This window comes from Stenella coeruleoalba (assembly GCF_951394435.1).
Source record: "Stenella coeruleoalba genome assembly, chromosome: 7".
NCBI classification, from domain to species: domain Eukaryota; kingdom Metazoa; phylum Chordata; class Mammalia; order Artiodactyla; family Delphinidae; genus Stenella; species Stenella coeruleoalba.
Genome location: NC_137153.1, coordinates 75,739,503 through 75,762,330, shown reverse-complemented (window position 1 = coordinate 75,762,330; position 22,828 = coordinate 75,739,503). Strand labels below are relative to the sequence as shown.

Sequence of the window (22,828 nt, the reverse complement as noted above, 5' to 3'; positions counted from 1 at the left end):
CTGCTCTTCCCTTAGAAGGACATAAATACATAGATCTGGGTCAGAGATTCAGCCATTATGACTTAGAAGAAAGATATTTAACATTTTTGGTGCCATAAGGAATTTCTCTATTTGCCATGTACTTACTTTATGTAAATTATGTCATTTCCAGATATGGGACATATTGATATGGTTATTTCAATGGAGAGATAGTTTAATGACTTAAAACATATAGCATTGCAATGTCAATTTGATCATTAATCTTCCCAATCCTTACTTATCCCTCATGCCATCTTGAAATTGGTAATGAAATTCAGTAAATTTGCACCAAATACACCAAAATGCCTAATTCAAAAGAACCACAACAAAAAGCACTGCTTTGATCATTTCTCTGGGTCAAATTTTTACTTATCAACCTTAAGGTAAAGTGCTAGAAAGAGGGGGTGGCTGGTCATGCCTGGTTCATCTTTTTTTTATATTCCTAGATGTGTTAGGATAAGGGACAATGCTCATAAAAACAACATACAATGAAAGTATGGAAATCCTCTGAGCCAAAGTTCCCCTCCCTCCCCACTACCCATACCCCTATAAGTACACTTCCCTCATTCTGAGATTTCTCTATTCCTGGCTTTTGGTAAAACTCTATGATTTAAAAAAAATGAAACTATGGAAAGATGCAATGATATTAATCTTCCACAAGACCTAACAAAAACTATATAAATTTTCCTCCTTCCCCAATCAACTAAACATGGTTGATTTTGTTGTGGTGGTGGTGTGCTGGGTAGGTTACCATTTCCTGCCCTTACCCAATCTTCTACCCTCTTATTCATTTAGTCAGCAAATGTTTTGTCGAGCACCTACTATATTCCAGGCATTCAGCTAGGCCCTGGGAACCCAAAGATTTCAAAGACGTGGTTCTCACCCTTAGGAAGCTCCCAAGATAATGGTGGAAACAGACAGGAACACAGGTTAACTATGATAAACCATATACAGGTCTGTCTCTTTGCCCCTCGACCCCTGCAATCCCATCCACCCACCACAGAGCTCTGTGTGGACTGGCTCTGTCTCCTTTACCACTGTGGCTACACAGCATCTGGCATGTTGTAGATGTTTGTTAAATGCATTAAGTGCAATGGTAAAGGTATATATAAGATATAAATATTTAAGAAACTTCTTACTGATTACTATCTCAGAAGAGCAAATATGCACAGAGAGAAGTGGGTCTCGAACAGTGATCCTCAACCAAGAGTGGTCTGCCCCCTAGGGGAAATTTGGTAATGCCTGGAGACATTTTTGGTTGTCACAACCGGGGGCGTGTTACTAGTATCTAGTGGGTAGAGGCCAGAAATGCTGATAAACATCCTACAAGTCAGAGGACAAAGAATTTTCTAGTCAAAAAATGTCAGTAGTGCTGAGGTTGAAAAATCTTTGTCTAGGTAAGATCAGCTATAGGATCTTAAATGTCCAGTGATCTTTGAGCTACTAGCAGCATCATGGAATCATAGAGAATGATGGAGTGGAAAATGATCTTAAAGTTCTAAATGATCTTTAATTTGACTTCAATCCCCCAAACAATAGAATCATTTCTTTTATATCAATCTTGGAAGATGGTCCACTATCAATTTTCATGAGCAAAGAACTCAGTTCTTTGAGCAATAGCCATTTATTTTGTTAGTTTTACTGTTCATATTGTATATTACATTGAACCGAAAGTTGTATTTCAAAGTGTCATACAATTTGTCCTTGTTTGACTTTCTTGAGGATAAAATAAGAAATAAGTACTATCTCAGTACTATCTCCCACATGTCAGCCCTCCAGAATTTGAAATGGTGGTGACTGTCCTAAGCCTTTTTTTCCCCCTACCAGATGCATCATCCTACTATTCTTCAAGGCAATTAAGAAGAATGGTAAAGAGTATATTCAAAAATATTGGATGTGAGCAACTGGTGAAAGCTGAGATGTCTTCAGATGGTTCAGGAGATGATTTCAGCTATCTCACAGACACTGCATTAAACAGCATTGAATTACATATAATTATTGTGAGAAAATTACTTCTGTTTGAATTCTTCAGTTCTTTACAGGTCAGGGATCTAAACGGCTTAGTAACCAGGCTAATTTCGTTTTCCAACAAAGAGAAAGGGGACCTCAGAGTTAGAACCTTCTGCAGGCAACAGTATCTAGCTAGTATCCAACATCCTTTTGTTTATAACATTCTTACGTTTATGGTCTCTTCTTGTTTATAGCAAAGGGGTGTTAGTTTCTCTTTTATAGATTTGGCATACAGTTTCTCTTTTATAGATTTGGCATACATAGATTTGGCTTCTCATTTATGGTTCTGTATACAATTTTCCAGTTAAATAGTTGAGTTTAGGGACTTCCCTGGTGGCACAGTGGTTAAGAATCTGCCTGCCAATGCAAGGGATACGGGTTCGAGCCCTGGTCTGGGAAGATCCCACATGCTGTGGAGCAACTAAGCCCGTGTGCCACAACTACTGAAGCCCACGCACCTAGAGCCCGTGCTCCGCAACGAGAAGCCACTCGCAATGAGAAGCCCGCGCACCGCAATGAAGAGTAGCCCCCACTCGCCGCAACTAGAGAAAGCCCGCATGCAACAACGAAGACCCAACGCAGCCAAAAATAAATAAATATTTTTAAAAATAGTTAAGTTTTGCGCTTCCCTGGTGGCGCAGTGGTTGGGAGTCTGCCTGCCGATGCGGGGGACACGGGTTCGTGCCCTGGTTCGGGAAGATCCCACATGCCGCGGAGTGGCTGGGCCCGTGAGCCATGGCCACTGAGCCTGCGCGTCCGGAGCCTGTGCTCCGCGACGGGAGAGGCCGCAGCACTGAGAGGCCCACGTACCGCAAAAAAAAAAAAAAAGTTAAGTTTTAAAAATTGAGTTTTTTTTCTAAAAAGTTAATTACAACACAGATTTACAGACTGGGCAAAATCAATATGGGTGCCATGTGTTATATCTGAAAGTGGGGATGGCAAACCATGGTCATAGAACAGATGAGTAGCCTGATCTTGACTCTACCACTTATTTATTAGGTGACCTTAGGTAAGTTATTTTTTTCTTCCAGTTTTATTTTGATATAACTGACATATAACACTGTATAAGTTTAAGGTGTACAACATAATTTGACTTACATACATCATGAAATGATTACCACAATAAGTTTAGTGAACATCCATTATTTCATATAGATATAAAATTAAAGAAACAGAAAAAAGTATTTTGTCATTGCTGTGAGAATTCTTAGGATTTATGCTCAACAATTTTCATGGATGACATTCAGCAGTGTTAATTTATCATGTACATTATATCCCTAGTACTTACTTTAAACTGGAAATTTGTACATTTTGACTGCCTTCATCCAATTCCCACCCTTACCCCCTGCCTGTTAATAACAAATCTAATCTCTTTTTCTATGTGTTTGCATGTTTGCTTGTTTCTGAAATATTGATATAACTGACCTACAACACTATGTTGGTTCCTGTTATACAACATAGTGGTTCAATATTTCTATACATTCAAAATGCCTAGGTCATATTTAGCCATTTGAACCTCAGTTTTCTCATATTAAAATGGGTATGTGATAATACCTATTTTGTTGAGTTACTATATTAATTGAGACTATGCATGTAAAATGTTTAGCAAATAGTAGATGCCTAATAAATGTTAATTCACTTCTCCTCTACTCTTAGCTACCTCCGTTCATTCCCACCCCCAGGTTGCTCCCTTCAGAGCTTAGAGCCCTCTGGGAGCCTGATTTGGTGGTGTGGCTATGAGTTTTGGAGTTACATCAGTCTGACATCAAATCTCAGCTTCACTGCAAACAACTTATTAACCTCTCTGAGGTTCAGTTGTTACGTCTTCTTTAAAAGTGTTTCACAGAGATGTTGTGAGATTTGGATGACACCTAGCACATAATCTGGTCCTCACATAGTAGGTCCTAAATAAATGTCTCTGTTGCCTTTATCTGGTCAATATCTCATTTCAAGGAAGACACCTGGAACTATCAGAATATTTTTTTAAAGTACAGAAATAAATACACTGAAACTTATCTTCGTTGATCTGGACATAAGACTTTATTATTTCAGTCTAAGGTAACACCTGCTCCATTAGCATACATATTTTGTTATTTAGACATACTACACGTTTAAATCTTTCTAGCCCATTATTAGTATCATTCTATACAAATGTAGTTGACTTTCTGAACCTAAATCAAAGGCTTTACATTATCCTTAATGATAACGACCTTGTTTAATTCAATGTGTCAATTATTTCTCAAAGTCTTACGCCATCCACAGATTTGTTATGTGCTAAACAAATCAATGACCTAAGGCACTGTTAAAAGAGACGAGTAGGTCATGAGTAAAGACAGAGCCCAATGGCTCACCTCCAGAACCGCACTCCAGCTTGATCTTGACTGTATTAGTCAATACATTTTGATGTATGGGTTTAATCAGCTCTGAATTCTCCATATTACACTGTCATTTACATGATAGTTCTACAATTCTCCCTCAAAAATGTTATGAAATACTGTCTGGCGCCTTGCTGAAGTCAAGATATAACATACATTCTGCTATCACTTTTACTGCTTAAAAATGGAATATTTTCCCCTCAAATTGTAAAAATTTATTATTTCTATGAAACACTATTATGGTAATCATTTCAGTCTTGTGGGCCTCTCAATAATAGCTTTTATAATGCTCATTCAAACATCAAATGGAACTTGATGAGGACAGAATTACTACTTTATTCATCCTTCCATCCCCAGTACACAGCACACCTTCCTCAGAGCAGATGCCCTTTGGTGAAGATAGGAGAACAAAGTGATTAAGGATCTGGGATTCAAAATAAGTGAAAGATGGATCTGAATCCTGGCTCTACCCCGTATGACTATGCAATCTCGTGTGTGTGGCTTCATCTTAAATCTTGCTTTCTCCAAACAGAAACACAAATACCTACTCTATTTCACTATTAGAACTGGTGAAATAGTATACATATAATTCTTAGCACAGCAGTTAGAATATAGAAGGTACTCAATATTATTTATTTTTATTATTTGATGATGTGATCTCTTTTGTTGACTGAAATTTGAAAACTCAAAGGAAAAAAAAGGCCATGATGTCCAGGACCATACCTTAATTCTTTCCTGAGTAAAAATTTATTTATTCAAAAGTGGATGTAAAAATGGGTCAGTCTTGCCAGTGAATAGCTAACTGTGGATACTGATACAGAAAAACAAAACAAAGCAAATGGAGCAGGAATTCTTTTTTAGCTGACACTGTCTTCCCTAAACTGTAGAAGCTTGTGCTTCCAGAGAAATATCATTCGACTGAGAGGTAACCAACAATAAACCCAAGTTACTGGATATCATAGTTGGATGTGATCTGGACCAGCCACCTTCTTCGCCAAAACCACAGTTCCCCCAGTGGAGGCTGGTCAACTGGGACATCCTCAGCTCTATAATAGCAGCACCAGGATTGCAACCAGGCAAAATTGTCAAGTAGACGCTCCTCTATTCTTGATATGTCACATAAATATTAATTCAGTTCTATGTACTCTTTTATACCCAACTACTTTCCCAATAGATTTTGAGGCATGATTTATACACACTCAGAAACCCATAACAAAAACCAAGTGCCTTCCTAGAGCACAGTATGTTTCACAGAGAGTCATCAGAAATATAAACTTGGGTTTCACAATCAGCCAGGGAGATGGGCAAGGCAAGCACAGTACTTTGCATTTTACAGGCGAAGTAACTGAGATAAACAAACATTAACTGCTATGTCCAAGACTGCAACACTGGTTCTCTAAGAGCCTCAGAACTCTGGCAATTAACTCCAAATTCTTTCCATCACCCTATTTGGTCTTTTATTTGAGCAAACTGTTTCAGCCCCAAACTGGTGTTTATACCTATTTGCTGAATCCCTTCCCTTTGTTCTCCTATTCTCTTTTTCATGGTCTTCCTGCTCCCCATTATATCAATGATTTCCACTCTTTAGACAAAGAGTAAAGAGAGAATCCGATTGGTTCTTCTGCAGTAAATGAGAAACACAGGGAGAGTTCAACGAGTAACCAGAGACCAGTTTGCTAAACATGGAATGAAACGATGATAACACAGTCCTGTGATAGCTCAGATTCCAATGTAATGGGATTTGGCATTGGCTTCAGTCCTTCCAGCAGGCTCCCTGGGCTTATGTCTTGAACCTTGCATTAAAGCAGCACTGCATTATGCAGAGTGACTACTTTGGACCCATTCATAGCATTATTGTACAACAGTGTTGATTATAGTGGAATTTAAAACACTTTGGGGGAGAATATTTCTAGGAAGTCAGTCTAAGAGAAAATAAGGGAGCTTTCTTAACTCTCCTTAAACTGCAACCAGCGTGAATATGTATTCTACCCATGGAAAATCAGGCCGATGTAAGGCCATGGAGTTTAAAAACAAATGATGTTCTTCAGAACCATTTTTTTTTTTAGATTCCATATATATGTGTTAGCATACGGTATTTGCTTTTCTCCTTCTGACTTGCTTCACTCTTTTTGACAGACTCTAGGTCCATCCACCTCACTACAAATAACCTAATTTTGTTTCTTTTTATGGATGAGTGGGAAGCAGCCGCATAGCACAGGGAGATCAGCTCGGTGCTTTGTGACCACCGAGAGGGGTGGGATAGGGAGGGTGGGAGGGAGACGCAAGAGGGAGGGGATATGAGGATATAGGTATAGGTATAGCTGATTCACTTTATTATACAGCAGAAACTAACACAACATTGTAAAGCAATTATACTCCAATAAAGATGTTTAAAAAAAATGATGGGTAATAATTTCTTTGTGTGCTAAGGTCACTTGGCTAATCTAAAAGCAAGCATTCTCAGCTCAACGTTCCCAAGGAACAATACACAAGGGATGTCCGAATAGTATCTATATACATTACTGATTTTTAAAATAGAAAAGAATTCGTGTAAAATAGCTGACATGCTGGAACCTGCAAATCAATAAATAATATAGATAGAGACCAGAAAAGAGAAAGCTCAGAGATTGCTTCCTAAGCAAAAATTACTTCTTGTTATTAGAGAAGAACAGTTCTCCCGAAATTGATAATCACACAAAGGGCAGCCAGCTGCCTCCTTTTCTTCCTCTGTTACACTTTGTCCTTGGAAATGATGGGCCCCATCTCATAGCCAGACACAACTATACAAGGTGTCCCTGCATAATGGGGTCCCATAAGCCAGAGCCACAAAACTGCACACCTAGGACAGATACAGGGATATCTGGTTGAGGATGTGGTGTTGGGAGGTAAGAGGATTGCAGAAACTGTAACTGTTTGGATCCAGCAGAACCCTCAATGGTCTGTGTATCTCCCAGTGTGTCTGGACTACTGTGTCCCTATGGGACATTCTTGGAGTACTCTTCTTGGCACAAATCTGCATCCTCTTGACTGATTTGGACATCTTCAGAATGATACAGCAATAATAAAACTAGGCTGAGACTGCTGCACATGTCATTTACTGTCAAATTGGGCAAGGGAGAAGAGCCGTTGAACACGTTCTTTCCTTTCTCCATTGTGTAAAGAACATGTAAACATGTTCTTTCTTTTCTCCATCTGTCTGGCACATCAACTCCATCATTTCTACCTCACTGAGTATGGGGCATTGCTTTTTCCATGCTCTGGGAGCCAGCCTGCAACACATTCACATCCTTTCTCTTGGATCCTTGCCAGGATATTATTACATCCTGTACTGTGGGCAAATGCTCTCATATTGGCAAACTCTCATACCTAAATTTATCGTCCACCCACCTTGGCCGGGCACACTCAGAACCCAGTCCCATGCATACTTCCCCAGTTGGCTAGTCTTGAAGTTAGACTATAGGGGGATGGTCTTTTTCCTCCCTTATCAGTTCCAGTAGGTCCTTGGCAGAGGTATATTGTGATTTAATCCTAGTTATTGACCTGGTGATTGGGAGGGGGGATGGCGGAGATCCTGAATGAGTACAGAGGATTAACTTCAAGCATGGAGAGAGAGAGAGAGTGAGTGTGTGTGTGTGTGTGTGTGTATCTAGCCCTTAACAGAGAGGAAGAGTGGGCCATTTGTGCAGGCTCAGAGGATTCAGGGTAATCTGGAAATTAAAGATTCTTGGAGGGGGGGGGGATCCACACAGATACACCCATCCCTTGTGTCCGGGGCCCATTTTTCCCAACCTTGGCATAACAAACCTGCCTCAGCTACTCTTACCATTAAATCCTGGCCTTGGTCCTTGTATTTGAACCCCTTATCCTCAATTTCTGATATAAGAGCCTTTTTTTTTTCTGTTTCGAGGGAGGCCATCTGGTCTTCACAATTAGGATTTAATTGCTGATTAATCCATCTCAGCTCTTTTGCTACCCTTTTCCAGGGCATCAGTGGAACTTGACCACAGCCAGCCAATTCACTGCCCTTAAGATTACTATGTCCAGGCTTCCCTGGTGGCGCAGTGGTTGAGAGTCCGCCTGCCAATGCAGGGGACACGGGTTCGTGCCCCGGTCCGGGAGGATCCCACATGCCACAGAGCAGCTGGGCCCGTGAGCCATGGCCGCTGAGCCTGCACGTCCGGAGCCTGTGCTCCGCAACGGGAGAGGCCACAACAGTGAAAAAAAAAGATTACTATTTCCTTCTTACTTCTCAAATGCCTGACACACAGCATCAGCCAGCACATCCCCTTCCACTCGTAGGTCATGACTGGTGAAACAACTGCACAGCTGCCTGGGCTATGCGTGTTCTACCTACCAGTAACAGCACTCACATTGCAGCCAGGAGACGGTGATCAGCTCCAAAATGCCATCTTAGTGTCTATGCTTGGAGACCAATCCTGGTACCTACTATCACAGGCGGGGATCATTGGGTGTAGACCCTGAGAAGGAGTTTAGGGAATGCTCTTGAGATCAACACCTATGGAACAGTGAGGAAGGTAGCAGGATCCAGCACAGGAAAAGCCTGAATTTCTATGATCCATGGGGACCTCTGGTGCTGGTACAGATCTGAGTTGCGGGGGCAGGGGGTTAAGTCCATACTTGCCAGAGTAATTAGTCATTAGATGGGCACTGCCCCAGAAAAGAGTCATGACCTGAAGTGAAGTTTTCTTCCAACACAGCAGAAGGTTGACAGCTAAGTGCTATGTTTTGACAACTGAGGAAATAGATCCTCATTCAGAAGAGGGATGAGGGTGCCACATCACAGCATCCATCAAATACACAACAGCTCATTTAATCATTATAAAAACATGCTGCAGCTTTAATAATTACTGCCATGTGACTCATAAGGAAATTGAAACATGAAAGTTAAATAACTATTATCTCAAGGATACATAGTTTTGGAGGCCATGCCATCTCTAAAACAACTGCTTAATTCTGCTATTGTAACACCAAACACATAAGGTGATACTTCAATGAATATGGCCGTGTTCCAATAAAACTTTATTTACAAAACAAATAGTGGACCAAATTTGACTCACAAGCCATAGTTTTCTGATCTCTGGTTTAGAGGGTGCTAGAGATAGGCCTTGAAAGACAAGTAAGCTTTTTTATTTTTTAAGTAATAGAGAAAAGGCATTGCAATGAAGGAAAACTCCATGGTGCAGTTAAGAGTGGCAAAGTAGGTAGCACAGGGTTCATGAAGCAGGGGTGTGGTGGGATGAGGTAACAGCTTAAGGCCATGGTTAAGGCTATTCATTACTCAAAACCCAGTTCATAGGTCACCTTTTCTGGAAAGCCTTCTTTGACCACTCCCAATAGAATTATGTTCTCCTACCTCTATATTATCACCATGTCTTATATAGCTTTGGATCATTGGGTATATTATGCAGTAACTGTAATTGATTAAGTGAAAGACTTCACTGGACTGTGGCTTCTTGAGGGCTGGGACCATGTGCTATTAATCTTTGTGTCCTCTGGGTTATGCCCAGGGCATATCTGGGCAGAGGTACTCAATAAATATAGAATGAAAAAAAAAATGAGTTTGCTACATTCTCATAAGTTATCCATTAACCAGGATCTCCAGGTCTTAGTGTCATCATCTTCCCACAGCTCTGTTTTCCCCTCATGTACTTGATGATGAGTGTTTTGTATATTACAAAACTAATGCAGTTGAAGTAATAGAATATAAAGCTATCCAAAATCTGGCATGAGAGCTGCTGACCAGTTCTAAAAAAACTGCAGAATTGAAGATGTCCATTATGGTCCTCTCTGCACCCTATGACCTTCCACTGGGGCTCTACTTGGGTTCCCTGGCCCCTAACATTGTGTCATTCTCAAAAAAATTACCCCTTACCCCTCTCCCTCTCTCTCAAACCCAAATTCCATTCCTTATTTGGTGCATATCAACTGGGTGATAGAAGAAAAATAAGCTGTACTTAATTATGCAAACAACTATGGACTGAAAGTTAAGCAAGTGTATATTTTGCTTCTACCTCTAATCATTTGTATGTCTTCAACTCTGTGGGTCTCAGTTTCTTCTTGTGTAAAGTTCTTGATTGTCATTTTTTAAAACTGCAGTATAGTTGATTTACAATATTATATTAATTTCAGGTGTACAACATAATGATTCAATATTTTTATAGATTATACTCCATTTAAAGTTATTATAAAATATTGGCTATATTCCCTGTGCTGTACAATATATTCTTGTAGCTTATGTATTTTATACAGAGTAGTTTGTACCTCTTAACCCTCTGTCCTATCTTGCCCCTCCTCACTTCTCTCTCCCCACTGGTAATCACTAGTTTATTCTCTGTATCTTGTCATTTTCTGTAAATCAAGTATTATATGTCACCAAAAATTATTCATTTAAGTGTACTAAGTTATGAATATTAGGTAGATTTAAACCTCCTGGAAGTGTCTGTTTTTTAAAATGCTCTTATCTACATAAATAAGCCACTAAATGAAATTGAAACATCTATATGGGATTTGCACCCCACCCCCTTTTTTCTTGGCTTATTTTAATCTACCACATTTATTCTCTAGCTAGATGAATTTTTTTTTAAACTACTTGGCATCGTAATTCAGAAATATGATCACTTCCCAATGTGAATGTAGGATTAGAATAAAGGCATTTACGTCTATGTGCTATAGGGGCTTGTTGTTTAACTCTCTTTCTCTTAGTGCCTACTCAGTGCAGTGCACTGGGGAGGTGCCAGTGGCCAGGGGAAATATTTCCAGCATCATCCAACAGCCTCCAGCAGGCACTAGTTGTCTCCAGGGCAGGGAACTTCCAGGGGCAGAAATGCTCTGGCTTAAGAATTTACCATTTCCCATCTTGGTGGCCACGAGATTCCTGGTCCCAGACTAACATGACCCTGGGGTCTTTAAATATTCAACTCATTATGCTAACTCCCCCGCCCTGCTTTAATGCTAACCAAGCAACCCTCTGATTAAGATTTAGCTTCTCATATAGAGTTCACTAAGAGAAATTCTTTTTGGCAGTTACATTTCTCATTGTCAGTTAAATACCCTAACATTGTGTTTTTACATGGAGTCTGTTGTGAGCTAGATAAAGCAGTGATCTGTCTCCCTGTATCCGAGGAATTCCAGGCTCCTAGCAATATCACATCAGTGGAGCTGTAAGACTGAAGGCCAGAATATGGGAATGTGAAGAATATACTGCAGCAGATGCCATGAGCCCTGTGTGGGGTCCCAAAAAGTAATTTTCCTTCAGTGACACCCTGACTACATCCCATGTGCCAACAAGTCCTAACTTGGTCTGGAAGCAGAGGGGTGGTGATTAATGTTACCCGAGGATTGTGGACACAGCCGGAGGATGCCCACAGGTGTGGAGGGCACACACAAGCTCACTGTGGCAAGGCAAATGTGCCAGGAGGAGTGAAGCAGTCAGTGGAGACTCCAGCTCTGCCTAGCTTACTCACAGGGAGAGGCTGCTGGCCTATTCTGTTGAAAGCTTGAATAATTTTTATCTAAAATTGGTGTAATTTTATTCCATCTCTATTGCCAGACAAGGAATACCTCAGACACCCTAAAAGAAATTCCAGTGAGAGCACATCTAATCTGAGAAGTAAATCTGTATTACTTTGATTATATTGTTGTTCACTATTTTATTTTTATTACTATGTATTGCATTCTAAAAATAAGCTAGGTGCTAGGCAAAAAACTGAATCAGGCTCAAGCCCTGCCTATATAAAGATGTTGGCTGCCAGCCTGTCTCACAAGACTTTTATGAGGGTTTAGAGCTGGCTTGAAATCTGGTAAAGAACTCCTACAAGTTGTCAAAATCCTAATGCAAATAACTAATCCACTCTAATTATATCAACATTATATGCTTACTACTTTATATATCTATATATAAAAATATATATACACACATATATAGGCATTGGCAAGCAAATAATAGCATCTATTTTCCCTTTTTGTTGTGAAGATAATGTATATAAAATGCCTAGCACATAGTAAGTGCTCCAAAATGATAGTAGTTTTTAATTATCATTATTACTATTACGATTAGCAAAGAGACTGCCAATGTAACGCAAATTTTTCAAAAGAATGTCAAGAAAGCCATCCAACACACTCCCACCCTACCACATTTTACCACTCCAATATTTGAACCCCTTATTTAAGAGAACATAGAATGGTAAATAAACCATTTGCCATTTTCCATTTACTTAGTTATAGAGATAGCTTTTAAATACATCAAGGATAATATGGTGGTAATAGGCAGGTCCAGAAGCAGCCATACGACTCTCATTTATCTTACCTATTCATTTCTATGCCAGTTACATTTATATCCTTCCGATATGAAATTATTTTCCATTTATCAGAAGTCCCTTCTCTGTGGGAATGTGGGTAACAAGTAACAAAAATCCAGTAAACCACTAAACAGAAAATCTAGAAGTCTTTGGCTCAAGTGAATCCACCAAGAAAAATACTTGATAGAATTGAGAGACAGGATTCAAAGTGCTCTCTAACAAATGGTTTACAGTTACACATAGATACAAAAAATAATAAACAAGACAAAAGTAAAAGATAAACAGATACATAATGGGGAAAACCACCTAACTTCTTTTGGAGGAAATGCCTTCTTAGGCCATTAGTTGACAGTGGCAATGCCTTCTTTTTGCATGGAACAGTGGTGCTTACAAGGCCAGTCTCACACATCATTTCATTTGACCTAATATAGGCAGGTAACCTGAGAAAATGTCCAAGGATGAGCCTGAAAGAACAACTAAACCTACAGACATATTGTAGATTCTCCCAGGAAAGATTTACTTTCATATATTTTTTTGTGCTCATTTCAGATTTATTTTCCCATCAACCAATTTAAATTAAAAAACTGATTTTGATTCAACGTGGTTCAAATGTTTATATTTTTTTTTAAAAAAAGGATGTAATTTCTACTTTACTCCAAGATGAGCATTAAATATAGCAATGCTCAATAGAGCAAGTGACATGTAGTTTTTAAAAGATCAGGCTAAGTCAGACACAAATAAATGGAAATTTAGGATGCAACATATTTCCCAGTGATTTTGAGCAAGGCAGATGGCCAGTTTGAATCATTAGGGTCACAGAGAATTTTTTATTATGGAAATTTCCTAGGAATGACCGTATGCTCTCCTTGAACTGACCTATTACAAGCCAGAAGTTTGCTCAAAGAGAGACCCAGATACTCTCAGAAAAGATCAGGCAATTATACAACAAACTTAAAACAGGGAGCCAAAAACTAACTAGTTCCTCACTATCCCTTTAGAGTGCTTTGTAAACCTAATTCCTATCTTGTTCTAACTGGACCGGCAGATGTGATCAGACTTAAGGGTGAGGTGCCACTGGCCTGTCACTACAGGTCACACCCACTACACAACATCTGGCAAGTTTATGAGTCGCCAACATTTTTTAGATAACCCAGTATAGTGTCTGGACTATGGCAGATTCATTTTTCTCAAAAAATATTTGTTGCATGAATGGACGGATGAATAGATGGATAGATGGATGGATGGATGGATGGATGGATGGATAAATGAATTAAGTACTGAGGAGCCCAATAAAGGAAATACCACTTCTTTTAGCTGGGTTTACAAAATCAAGTAAACCAGAATGAGAATACTTTAAAAGGTCCCCGTCTTACTTAAAAACATTCCTGAACCTGCTCTTTACCTTCCTAATTCACAGAAAAGCCATGTCCATTATGCATCTATAATTTTCCTTTAAGTGATGCTTGAGAATTAGGACTTTGGGTAGGATTGGGACAAAGTTAGAAGTTTCTAGAGTCTAGAAAACATGAGAATAGAGTCCATTTACTCTTAGAACCCAGAGAAACCTAAGTGCTTTGAATCCAAGCATTACCCTACCCTGAAATATCTGTCTCTCCCACCTTCACCCCAAGCAACCCTAATGTTCATAATTCTGCCATAAACCTGCTGCTAAATCTTGTTCAATGTGTTGATAAACATCTATATCACTGTATCACAAATTTATCCTTTTAATATTTTGATATCAGTATGTCATATAATTTGTCTCCTCATAATCCTAAGTATTTACTTGATGCATATACAAATATTATTTTTAAAAGGAGCCTTTAGTCTATTCCAGGCTGTCAAAAGGGCCTATGGAATAAAACCCAATAAAATCCACTGCTGGAAAGGCCAAACCCCAAATTGCATGCCACATTTCCACTCTCATGCAATTGGCAGAACTTAGTCACATGGTAACCCCTTGCTGCAATGGAGACTAATAAATGCAGTCTTTTTTTTTTTTAACATCTTTATTGGAATATAATTGCTTTACAAAGGTGTGTTTCTGCATTATAACAAAGTGAATCAGTTTTACATATACATATGTCCCCATATCTCTTCTCTCTTTCATCTCCCTCCCTCCCACCCCTCTAGGTGGTCACAAAGCACCGAGCTGATCACCCTGTGCTATGCAGGTGTTTCCACTAGCTATCTATTTTACGTTTCGTAGTGTATATATGTCCATGCCACTCTCTCACTTCGTCCCAGCTTACCCTTCCCCCTCCCCATATACTCAAGTTCATTCTCTACTAGGTCTGCATCCTTATTCCCATCTTGTGCCTAGGTCCTTCATGACCTTTTTTTTTTTTTTGGTTTCCATATCTATGAGTTAGTATACGGTATTTGTTTTTCTCTTTCTGACTTACTTCACTCTGTAGGACAGTCTCTAGGTCCATCCACCTCACAACAAATAACTCAGTTTCATTCCTTTTTATGGCTGAGTAATATCCCACTGTATATATGTGTCACATCTTCTTTATCCATTCATCTGTTGATGGACACTTTGGTTGCTTCCACGTCCTGGCTATTGCAAATAGAGCTGCAATGAACATTGTGGTACATGACTCTTTTTGAATTATGGTTTTCTCAGGGTATATGCCCAGTAGTGGGATTGCTGGGTCATATGGTAGTTCTATTTCTAGCTTTTTAAGGAACCTCCATACTGTTCTCCATAGTGGTTGTATCAATTTACATTCCCACCAACAGTGCAAGAGGGTTCCCTTTTCGCCACACCCTCTCCATCATTTATTGTTTGCAGATTTTTTGATGATGGCCATTCTGACTGGTGTGAGGTGATACCTCATTGTAGTTTTGATTTGCATTTCTCTAATGATTAGTGATGTTGAGCATCCTTTCATGTGTTTGTTGGCAACATGAGTTTTTCATATTATTGCTATATTTTATTGCTCACTTTATTGCTATAAACTTCCCTCTTAGAACTGCTCTTCCTGCATCCCATAGGTTTTGGGTTGTTGTGTTTATGTTGTCATTTGTCTCTAGGTATTTTTTGATTTCCTCTCTGATTTCTTCAGTGATCTCTTGGTTATTTATTAGTGTATTTTTTAGCCTCCATGTGTTTGTGTTTTTTACAGATTTTTTCCTGTAATTGGTTTCTAATCTCATAGTGTTGTGGTCAGAAAAGATGCTTGATACAATTTCAATTTTCTTAAATTTACCAAAGCTTGATTTGTGACCCAAAATATGATCTATCCTTGAGAATGTTCTATGAGCAATTGAGAAGAAAGTGTATTCTGTTGTTTTTGGATGGAATGTCCTATAAATATCAGTTAAGTCCATCTTGTTTAATGTATCATTTAAAGCTTGTGTTTATTTATGTATTTTCATTTTGGATGATCTGTCCATTGGTGAAAGTGGGGTGTTAAAGTCCCCTACTATTATTGTGTTACTGTCAATTTCCCCTTTTATGGCTGTTAGTATTTGCCTTATGCATTGAGGTGCTCCTATGTTGGGTGCATAAATATTTACAATTGTTATATCTTCTTCTTGGATCCATCACTTGATCATTATGTAGTGTCCTTCTTTGTCTCTTCTAATAGTCTTTATTTTAAAGTCTATTTTGTCTGATATGAGAATTGCTACTCCAGCTTTCTTTTGGTTTCCATTTGCATGAAATACCTTTTTCCATCCCCTTACTTTCAGTCTGTATGTGTCTCTAGGTCTGAAGTGGGTCTCTTGTAGACAGCATATATATGGGTCTTGTTTTTATATCCATTCAGCCAGTCTATGTCTTTTGGTTGGAGCATTTAATCCATTTACATTTAAGGTGATTATCGATATATATGTTCCTATTACCATTTTCTTAATTGTTTTGGGTTTATTATTGTAGGTCTTTTCCTTCTCTTGTGTTTCCTGTCTAGAGAAGTTCCTTTAGCATTTGTTGTAAAGCTGGTTTGGTGGTGCTGAATTCTCTTAGCTTTTGCTTGTCTGTAAAGGTTTTAATTTCTCCGTCAAATCTGAATGAGATCTTTGTTGGGTAGAGTAATCTTGGTTGTAGGTTTTTGTCCTTCATCACTTTAAATATGCCCTGCCACTCCCTTCTGGCTTACAGAGTTTCTGCTGAAAGATCAGCTATGAACCTTATGGGGATTCCCTTATGTGTTATTTATTGTTTTTCCCTTGCTGCTTTTAATATCTGTTCTTTGTATTTAATTTTTCATAGCTTGATTAATATGTGTGTTGGCATATTTCTCCTCGGATTTATCCTGTATGGCACTCTTGGGCTTCCTGGACTTGACTGTTTCCTTTCCCATATTAGGGAAGTTTTCAACTATAATCTCTTCAAATATTTTCTCAGTCCTTCTTTTTCTCTTCTTCTTCTGGGATCCCTATAATTCAAATATTGGTGTGTTTCATGTTGTCCCAGAGGTCTCTGAGACTGTCCTCAATTCTTTTCATTCTTTTTTTCTTATTCAGCTCTGCAGTAGTTGTTTCCACTCTTTTATCTTCCAGGTCACTTATCTGTTCTTCTGCCTCAGTTATTCTGCTATTGATCCCTTCTAGACAATTTTTAATTTCATTTATTGTGTTGTTCATCACTGTTTGTTTGCTTTTTAGTTCTTCTAGGTCCTTGTTAAACGTTTCTTGTATTTTCTCCATTCTATTTCCAAGATTTTGGATCATCTTTACTATCATTATTCTGAATTCTTTTTCAGGTAGACTGCCTATTTCCTCTTCATTTGTTAGGTCTGGTGCATTTTTATCTTGCTCCTTCATCTGCTGTGTGTTTTTCTGTCTTTTCATTTTGCTTATCTTACTGTGTTTGGGGTCTCCTTTTTGCAGGCTGCAGGTTCATAGTTCCTGTTGTTTTTGGTGTCTGTCCCCAGTGGCTTAGGTTGGTTCAGTGGGTTGTGTAACCTTCCTGGTGGAGGGGACTAGTGCCTGTGTTCTGGTGGATGAGGCTGGATCTTGTCTTTCTGGTGGGCAGGTCCACGTCTGGTGGTGTGTTTCGGGGTGTCTGTGGCCTTATTATGATTTTAGGCAGTCTCTGTGCTAATGGATGGGGTTGTGTTGCTGTCTTGCTAGTTGTTTGGCATGGGGTGTCCAGCACTGTAGCTTGCTGGTCGTCGAGTGGAGCTGGGTCTTGGCATTGAGATGGAGATCTCTGGGAGATCTTCGCCATTTGATATTACGTGGAGCTGGGAGGTCTCTTGTGGACCAGTGTCCTGAACTTGGCTCTCCCACCTCTGTGGCATAGCACTGACTCCTGGTTGCAGCACCAAGAGCCTGTCCTCCACACAGCTCAGAATAAAAGGGATGAAAAACAGAAAGAAAGAGGAAGATAAAATATAATAAAATAAAATAAAGTTATTAAAATAAAAAATAATTATTAAGAAAAAAATTTTTAAAAACTGACAGAACACTAGGACAAATGGTAAAAACAAAGCTATACAGACAAAATCACACAAAGAAGCATACATATACACACTCACAAAAAGAGAAAAAGGGAAAAAATATATATATATATCGTTGCTCCCGAAGTCCACCTCCTCAATTTGGGATGATTCGTTGTCTGTTCAGGTATTCCACAGATGCAGGGTACATCAAGTTGATTGCGGAGATTTAATCCGCTGCTCCTAAGGCTGCTGGGAGAGATTTCCCTTTCTCTTTTTTGTTTGCACAGCTCATGTGGTTCAGCTTTGGATTTGGCCCCGCCTCTGCGTGTCATCGCCTGAGGGCGTCTGTTCTTCGCTCAGACAGGACGGGGTTAAAGGAGCCGCTGATTCAGGGGCTCTGGCTCACTCAGGCCGGGGGGAGGGAGGGGCTCGGAGTGCGGGGCGGGCCTGCGGCGGCAGAGGCCGGCGTCACTTTGCACCAGCCTGAGGCGCACCGTGCGTTCTCCCGGGAAAGTTGTCCCTGGATCTCGGGACGCTGGCAGTGGCGGGCTGCAGAGCTCCCCGGAAGGGAGGTATGGAGAGTGACCTGTGCTCGCACACAGGCTTCTTGGTGGAGGCAGCAGCAGCCTTAGCGTCTCATGCCCGTCTCTGGGGTCCGCGCTGATAGCCGTGGATCGCGCCCGTCTTTGGAACTCCTTTAAGCAGCGCTCTGAAACCCCTCTCCTCGCGCACCAGGAAACAGAGGCAAGAAAAAGTCTCTTGCCTCTTCGGCATCTCCAGGCTTTTTCCCGGACTCCCTCCTGGCTAGCCGTGGCGCACTAGCCCCCTTCGGTCTGTGTTCACACCGCCAGCCCTCTCCTTGCGCTCCGACCAACGAAGCCCGAGCCTCGGCTCCCAGCCCCGCCCGCCCCAGCGAGTCAGCAGACAAGCCTCTCAGGCTGGTGAGTGCCGGTCGGCACCGATCCTCTGTGCGGGAATCTCCCCGCTTTGCCCTCCGCACCCCTGTTGCTGCGCTCTCCTCCGCGGCTCCAAAGATCCCCGCTCCGCCACCCAGAGTCTCCGCCCGCGAAAGGGCTTCCTAGTGTGTGGAAACCTTTCCTCCATCATAGCTACCTCCCACTGGTGCAGGTCCCGTCCCTATTCTGTCTGTTTTTTCTTTTTTCTTTTGCCCTACCCAGGTACGTGGGGAGTTTCCTGCCTTTTGGGAGGTCTGAGGTCTTCTGCCAGCGTTCAGTAGGTGTTCTGTAGGAGCTGTTCCACATGTAAATGTATTTCTGATGTATTTGTGGGGAGGAAGCTGATCTCGGCATCTTACTCTTCTGCCAACTTGAAGCTCCTAAATGTAGTCTTTACCTAGGTCAATGCCATTAGTGATGAGTCCTTTGAGTCGTCTCTCAAAGTATCCAGGATTCAAACATAAAATATCATAGAGCACTAAAAATAGTTTTCATTTGTTCTAAAGAAGGTATGACTATTTTATTATATTGGAGGTTAAAACCCTGCTCAACAGTGATTTCCAAATAAGACAGATCATTAGAATCTGCTGAGAGCTTTAAAATGTACATATTCCTGGCTCCCATCCCCAGAGATTCTGATTCAGTAAATCTGGGGAGGAATTCACATAGGTATATTTTAAATTTTCTGCAGTGATTCTGATGATCACCATATTTGAGAAACACTATTCTTGATTATTGTTTACTGAGTACCAATCTGCTTGAATGCCACAAGTCCCTCTTAGTGAATAACTGACACCAATTACCTTGAATGATACCATTAATTAATAGTAATTTGTGTAAATTTTTATGAAAATTCAGGTTTTCTTTTTTTTAAAAAAAAACTTTCAACCATTCTTCCTCCCTCTCCTCCTCCCTCCTTTATCTCTCTTTCTCTCTCCTTTGCAGTTTTTGACCCATAAAAAATAGGATACTGGACTATTAAAATAAAGAACATACCATTATTTTCTCACTTGATGGAGTGGCAGGTGGCCTGCACTATAATTTGAAAAATAACCTTCAATGGTATAGTAGTATCTTTATTTGCATAAGACCTGTTTTTCTTAAAAAAGAGAAAAATGTTATGTGTGTGTACTCAGTAAGTGCAGATAAGGTGAGGAAATGTAGGCCCAGAGGGTTGAATGCCCAGAGGCACATGGTCCTAGGTGGTGGTACCAGGATTCAAGCCCCAGCATGAGTCTAGATAGGATGCTCCCAATACTTCACTACTCCACCTCTGTGCCTGAGGGACAGGTAAAGTCAGATGTGAAACAGGCAGCAGATATTCAGGTCTGAAGGTCAGAACAAAGACCTGGGCTCCAGATAGAAACGAGGGATTTATCAGCAAATAGACATAAAGCCATGGGAGTGCATGAGATCCCTAGGACATTATTTGTAATGAAAACATTTGTATTTGTAACAAACAAAAGACAGATCTGAGGAATTTTAACACAAAGATAGAGAAAAAAAGAAGTAATTTGCAACCCCAAAGATTAAGTAGGGAAAAAAACTAGCAAAGTGGGTATTTTATGAAAGTCCACAGAAGAAAATGTTTCAAGGAGAGAGCTGTCAACAGAGTCAAGGTCTCCGACAAATCAAGTTGTGAAGAGGATTCAGAAGACCTTCTGGCTTTAGAAATGAGAAGGTAACTGACGATGTTGCACAGGCCAAGTTGCAGTGGGTTGAGGTGTAAGGAGTGAAGTAGAGAGAGCAGGTGAATACAGGTCTTCCAAGAACTTTGTCTATGATGAGATAGAGATTGAGTCCAAGAGAGGGTTTTTCAGAGACAAACAAGAGCAAAATAACACAACAGTTAAGATATAATCTTTTAATCAGACAGAGTTTGGTTTGCATCCCAACTCTGCCACATGTGTGTTGCATAATCTTAGCTGGTGCTTAACCTTTCTGAGCTTCAATTCCCTCATCTGCATAATATGGAAAACAACACCCACCATACAAAGAGGTTGAAAGAAATAAGCTAATAGATTCAAAGCTCTGTGCCCAGTACAGACGAAATGCTTAGTAAATGTGGAATTGCCATTTTATTAATGCTATCCATGTGCTACTTGTGAGGATATTGAGATGCCTATGGTTGAAGTCAGAGTTGGAGATAAGAAAAGGGGGCTAATTTGTGGAGTATAGTCCTGAGAAGGCAGGGGAAGATGAGATCCAAAGCACAGATAGAGGAATTCACTGTAGGAAGGAAAGTGGATTGGTGGGTGCTAAGGTAGGTAAATCTGTAGTTTCAGTGAAGCAAATTACAGTCATTTTCCTTCTGGTGCCTTCTATTTTCTGAATAATGCAAGTGTTGAAGTCATGTATTAAGGGACAGGTTGGTGAAAGCATAGGCTTGATAAGAGCAGGAAAAAATTCAAATATCTACCATGGAGAAACCAGGGAGCTACCTGGAGGCTGCTGATAAACAAAGTTAGACCATATAAAACATGTTAGGGAACGTGAATCATGTCTTAGGGACAATGAGTTTATTTACGCCCAATAATATGTGCATCAACTACGTCATGGTAAAAAATGTTTTATGTTAATGGATGACTTGATTTGTTTCTCATCTACAATGATACAGATTGACTGGAAACAACAAAAGACTCCATTGCTTCTAAACAGCCCCTAACACCATTCAACTGCATAAAGATGCCATTTTGCTTAATGTTTTAAAAAAACGCTGCACATCTTTGAGAAAACTATTGCTGTTGCTCATAATTATTGATATGACTCATACATCCTATTGATAAGTGTGCTTAACCGCACTTTAAATAGCACTGTCAAAGAGAGAGAAGTAGGCAAGCAGCTTTTTAAAACATTAAGTTGCTGCTCTCGAATATAAGATATACAAGTTTGAAGCTTAACTTCAAATACAATAGATTTTTTTCCACAGTTTACACAGAAATTTGTGACTCTTTTTGGTAATCTTTAAAATATCATTTTAATACCTGCTGCAGGAGTCACAGTGGGAAAACATCCCACAATCTGCCACAAAAGTACCACAGATTGATTCTTTATGCTTAGTTTGGTTGATATAGTATATATCTTTATCAAGCCATCATTACCAAAATAAAATGACATTTGATTAGGAGTAATCAAATGGAGAGGGGTTTTTTCCCAAATCACTCACTTGAACAAAAGAACATTTATTCTTCTTTTCCTTATTACAAAACAATACATGTTAAGTATTTAAAAAAATGAAAAAGAATCAGCTATATTCCCATCATAGTTAAATAATCATTGTGCACATTTTGTTGTATATATTTACAGCACTTTTTCTAAGCATTTTCACATATCCATGTATTTAACAAAAGAGGTCATGCTATTGTTAAAACTTTCTTGATTTGATAATACACATTTATGAACATTTTCAATGTTATTAAATAACCTTCCGCAATTTTTTTTATTAGTTCTTATCATCTGGATGTGCTAACATTTAGAATACTAATCCCTTATGCTAAACATTATTCTCCTACTGACAGTTTTATCTTGTTGAAACTGTAAATTACAATGGGATAAATATCTTTATAAATGATTCTTGGTTTATAATCCTTATTTTTCTCATATATATTCCTAGAAACTTTAATGCCAGGTTAAAGGCTATGCTTACTTTTTAAAATATCTGTTTATTAATTCAGCAAATATTTAGTGACCACTCAATAACTATTAGATATGTATTTAATTATTAGGCAATGGTCTAGACACCAGGAATATTCAACAGA

At 39.5% G+C, this 22,828-nt stretch overlaps 1 protein-coding gene across 4 annotated transcripts in view; it reads right to left on the bottom strand.

The window, feature by feature from the left end:
• Positions 1-22,828, bottom strand: part of GDA (guanine deaminase) — a 260,601-nt gene that overhangs the window by 139,964 nt on the left and 97,809 nt on the right. The window lies entirely within an intron of this gene.